The sequence below is a fragment of the Eutrema salsugineum genome, unplaced genomic scaffold (genome assembly GCF_000478725.1).
Source record: "Eutrema salsugineum unplaced genomic scaffold, Eutsalg1_0 scaffold_23, whole genome shotgun sequence".
Lineage (NCBI taxonomy): Eukaryota > Viridiplantae > Streptophyta > Magnoliopsida > Brassicales > Brassicaceae > Eutrema > Eutrema salsugineum.
Genome location: NW_006256805.1, coordinates 1,318,622 through 1,324,621, shown reverse-complemented (window position 1 = coordinate 1,324,621; position 6,000 = coordinate 1,318,622).

Below are 6,000 nucleotides of genomic sequence, written 5' to 3'. Positions count from 1 at the left end.
TTATGCTTGTTGATTGCTTATTCATCTAATGGGAACTAGTCTTGATTTGGTAATTAACAAAAGGATTTTTGTCATGAGAATGAATTAATTTGATTTGGAAGTCTAGACTAAAGAATTGCAAGTGTTGCATTGTTTGTTTAGCATCATGAATTCACATTTAAAGCATCCTGATCAATGATCACATCTAGAGGTTTAGCTTTCTCTTATTTTGAATTTAAGTCATTGTTTTGTTTGTCTTATTTGCTTGTTTAATTTTTAATTACTGCTTGTTCTTGTTTGTTTTATGTTTTTAGATCACTTAATCACCAACCTGTTTTTTTAGATTTGGATTAAAATAGACCCTCATAGTCTTAGTGCCTAGATAATCTTCATTTGGATTGACCCTCAAGTGCTGCAACACAAGAGGTTAATTGACCTTAGTATGCTAAAAACCTACTATCACCTCCACCTCTTCATGTTCTCTCTATTTTTTATTTGCTCTTTCTCATTATGATTTAATCTTTTTCCTTCTCTCTCGCTCTAAATATGGTTCAGTTTTTTATGTTATAATCTTCTAATTAACTACATGGGATAGATTATCAAAGTTTTATAAGAAATCAAAAAGCTAATTGATCATCCTCGCTATGATATGACCTTAAGCGAAGAAGCATTTTCGTTTATTTCCATAACACATGTTTTCCTGCTCAGAATGTGCTTCAGGTAATCTGAAACAGATACTCATTTTTTAGATTCTTTTTTCATTCTATTAATTTTTAGTTGACTTTTATTTGAAAATGTGTTTTCAAGATAATTTGGATTTTCAAGCATAGATCATACTGATTTCCATACTTTTAGTGATGAAAAAATAGTGTTAATCTATAGACAAAGAGAAATAAGAACGTTTAAGAATATTTACATTATTTTAAAGTGGATATTCTCTATCGTTTATATATTTAATCAAAGATATTATTGTCTACTTATTCCAATGAATCTAAAAAAGTGAATATTCCTATAGAGCGGTTATAGATTAACTCACTAATTAAATTTTATTGCTTATATATATATGCTAATGATCTTTTTTGAGAACGATTATCATCACGTAACGGCCAATTATGAGTTTGTTCATTCATTGAACTCAGACTGATCTGACTGATCAGACTTATCAGAATTTTTATGATATTTTTCGATTGATTATGTATTAATGTTTGAACATATATAACTCTGTTTTTGATAATTTATTTTCATCGCATATAATTTTATGGTTGTAAAATACATTCTCGGGTTAACAACCAGATGATGGACTATTTCCAAGTGCGCACTACTACTTAATTGGTGAGTAATAATGTTGCCCAAAATCAAAATTTAAAAATTGATTAATATGATATATAGATACCAACATATCGTGTGCAATGAATGAGAGGATAGTTTTGCTGGTTAGGTGAAAGGGTACAAATCCCATTATTATTTTATTTTTACTGATTTTAAAAGTTTTTTTATAAGCCGAGATTTGGAAATAATCTTTTATTTGATAAATGTTTTGCAAACGGATATATGTCATATTTCGTTTGTTATTATCTAGAATAGAATGTTAATTTTCTTCTTTTTTTTTAACATCGTAAGGTTAACTTTCTTATCTATTAATATCTTCGAAACTTATGGAAAGATAATACCGTATCTAAGGTTTCTGCATTATACAATAAAGAAAAATTACCTTCAGTAGTTATCATAAACAATATTATAAGGTTGTTGAGTTGTTATCGTGAGTTTCTTTCTTCAAAAAAAAAAAAAAATTCAACTAAATTCTAGGTTATTTTAATGTATAAATATGTTGTGTATTTGAACAACTGTCTCATAATTTCACACTTTAGTTTCTCTGTTTGAGTTTTGTAGCTTCTTTGATAGCTTATTCGTAGAATAATAACTGGAAAAAAACTATGAATTATATGAACACTATGAACCTTCAATTACAGGATTGTAAGACCGCAAAACCCAAGAGTCGATACCCGAATTTATATAATTTATATTGTTTGTTTTAGGTATAAATAAAAAGATTTGAAACTTAACGGACCATTTTATAAATATACAAGTTTAACTCTATTATAGAGTAAGAAATAGAGTTCCTCTATATATAGAGGAAAAAATAGCATTTCTTTATTTTAGAGGCAAAAATAGAGTTAGGTTGGAGATAATTTTCCTCTAAAATAGCATTTAGAGTAAAAAATAGAGGTGGGTTGGAGATGCCCTAAGTATCTTAAAAATGTATTTGATGTAAATTATTCAAGTGTTAGAAATTATCTTAAAAATTCATTTACAAATATATTTGATGTATATTCCTCAAGTTTTAGGAATTATTAAAATTTCCTTTCAGAATACATTTGGTGTATATTCTTCAAGGTTTAGGAATTATCTTAAACTTTAATTTTTATTAAAGGAAATATTCTTCTGTTCACTATGTTTGTATATAAGTATGCTTAAATATACAATTCATGATATTCATCTTCTTAATATTACCCTTAGTCATAGCAATGAACTTTGATCTTGCAAATTACACTCGGAAATCACATAATCTCTTTGTGATTTTGGTTTCAAATCTTGATCCTGCTAAACATAAATGGATTGTGCGTTTTAAAAAACTATGAAAATTTTACCATATGAATGGGATAGATAAAACATTTAATTAAATATTAGCGGATGAGAAGATATAATATATTGACCCATACTTTCTAGACATCATATTTTCAGTATAATTCGACACCATATATTCCAATTTTAAAATTTATACATATCTTATTTTGTCTTTTATAAAGGTGATTCATGCTACTTTAGCTGAATGTGATTAGGTTCTTTTAGTTGACTTTCATCTTATTCCTGTGGTTAAAGTGTTCAGATTCACATTGCATCCTTTCAAGATTCGTTGGAAAGATACAACCGTTTTTCATAAAATTACTTCTCAGGGTTGTTAATATATAAAGAGAGAGGGGGCTCTCCAGTGGTGACACATCAGCGCCTCCTTATTGGTCAATTTTTTATTTTATTTTACAAGTTGACATTTACTAAAAAATGATTAAATTTTAAAACAAATTCATTAACCAATATAATTATGTATAAACTATTTAATTTATATTTACTATGTTAAATAAATAATACTAAAAGAATAAACTTATAATAAATAAAATTATATTAAAATATTGTGATTGTCTTTATATTTTATTTTTCTTTGCGATTTAATCATCATCTTTCAGCTAACAATAATAATTTAATCAATAAAATGAAAAAAAATTCAGACCAAAAATAAATAAAAAAGTTAAAAAGATTTTCAAGAACAAAAAATAAGAATTATGAAACTACAACACACACAAAATATAATAGCCGAGAAGATAAGAGATTATTCAAATAATTATAGAGAAAAATGATAGAAGAAAAAAAGAATATGACAACCAAAAAAATACTAATTTTTTAGAAATATTGTTTGAAAAGATGAATTCAATGAAATATATGTAATAAATAAATATGAAATAATACATAGAGAAATTTCAAATTTATCGTTATGTGAGGGTTCAAATAAAAACTCAGAAAAAAATGGATGCAAAAAGTTACTAAGATCATAAAAAAATGTGAAATGGTAAAAAAAGAAGTGATAACTAGGCTTTTAGGCCTTTAGAAGGGGTTATCAATCCAAATATGTGTGTAGAAACTAGTTCATGATGATAGTTTCTTAATCATGATGAGTTTGGTTTGTGACAAGTGCTTAAAATGAAACTAAAAAAAGAATTAAACAAGTGATCAATGGAAATGAAACAAACAAGACAAGCAATGACAAGTAAGCAAAATGATAATGATATGATATGATGAAGGAAAGGCCTTAGACAAGATAGATGGTTAGGGTGCTGTGGTGCTAAACTAGAAATCCTAATGACAATAATGAAACATGATTCAAGTGATTTGAGATTCTAATGGATATATTGATAATTTACATGTTTAGGATTGCATTTTTAGTCCAAGTTTAGAGTCTCATTCATACATTTAGATAGATTCATTATGTTTTACACTTGTTTTAGAGTTTTTAGGGCTTTGCATTAGGACCAAGTGAATCTTGCATGTTTTGGAGTGTTTACAGGTGATTTGAAACCAGTTTGGACCTGAAAATATGAAGCCAAGAGAAGAAATGGTGAATGGAGCTTTAAAAATGGTGAAAACAGCCTTTCGGAGGTTATCGGCGATGGCCTGTACCGCAGGTGGTTTCTCTCTGAGATTTTCATGTACCGCGGGTTGATTCTCTTGGCTACAAACCTTACCGCGTGTTTAAGTCTCGGCTAAAATTTCTCTGTATCAGTACGCTCCAAAGATTGCGTTACCAAGAAGCCCTTCCGGTCCGATTCAGTTGTCGGGTGCTTCAGCAAAATTAGAGAAGATCGGGTCACGGCTCCATAACAGGTAGAATCATTGGATTTGGAGTCCTGATCTGAGAGTTAAGCTCACCGGAAGACACACCTATCTCGCTAAAGTTTCAAGACCGATCCGATGAGTCACAAAGATTGCGTGGTACGATGCCTTTCCAGTCCGATTCAGTTGCCGGGGCTTTCATCAAGATTCAAGGTCTTTGAGTGCTCTTTCCAGAAAATCTGAGATAATCCGATTTGGAGCTGTGGGTCGAGAGCTATCGTCTCTGGATTGAACACGAGTCCAGAGCTGTTTTCTTACCATTCCGATGCGATGCAAAGATAAGCCGTCCGGGGAGCCTTCCACTTCCCAAGTGCCGATGGTTTCTTTACCAAATGTGGAGCTGAGTGAGTTTTCTTTCACCAAGAGTTAGAAGATTTGGATTCTGAGTGCTGAGCAGAAAGTTACAATAGGTTAAGTACTGAGAGGTTCTTGGCACCGAGATGAACACCGAGAAGACTAACCCTGGTGTTGGTCTCACTTTGAGGATTTTGCTACACTGAGCCTAACAACGTGGTCCACACCGAGATAATTCACCCCGGTGCTAGCCAAGACTTACACCAATCTCTTCTCAGCCTCACACCGGTCACAACATCGGATAGGGTCACCTCGGTGTAGTTTGCTCCGTTTCAACCTTTCCTGCCACATCAAGCTTCACACCGGCCATATGGACCTCGGTGCTAGCTCACACATTCCAGCAATCTTCCCAACATCGAGAAGATTCATCCAGGTGTGCTCTCCGGTTTAAATCTCACAGAAGTTCTACTCATTTTACACCGGCATCAACACCTGGGAAATGTATCCCGGTGCTAGCTCCTGCGTCCAAGCTTCCTGCACAACACCAGAGACAACACCGGCCAAAAACATCCTGGTGTCAGCTCACACGCCCAAGAAAAGCTTCAGGACATTCTACACCAACCAGAGCACCGGACAAACACATCCATTGTGAAGTTGTTTGCGTTTTTAAGAGCTTTTCTTACCGGGTCAATACCCGGTTTGTCTCGGGTTGACCCGGAAATTAGGAGGCAACTTAAAATACTTTTTAGGGTTTTACCCTAAGGTTAAACTTTATTCTCTCTAATTTCTTTGCCTTTTTTGTGAAAGACTTTCCTTTTGTAAGAGATATCTTCTTTTGTGAGTCTTAATCAAGAGAAATCAAGGATCTTTTGTGTTTAAAGCTGCAATCCATCATCATCTATCATCTCAATCTTCATTTCACATCATTAATTATGCCAATCTACTCAACTTGCAAAAGTTTAAGTGAGATTAGTATGATTAGTGAGTAGTTTGCTTAATGAGGTTCTAGATATGTAGGTTAGGGTGCTAAAGTGCTAGATTAGGAGTGCTTAGGGCTAGATCCATGCTTTCCTCTCTCTAAATAGCTGGTCTCTATGCTAGATCCTTGCACATCACTTGTGATCTAGAATCTGGGTTTTTCATGCACTAAAAGTGTTTAATGAAATATTAGAGGTTTATGCTTTAATGCCATGATGATGTTTGTTATTTGCATAAATGATCACTTGGGATTGATTCTTAATGATGTCTTGTTGTTTGATCTCTAAAGATGATTAGGTATGTGAA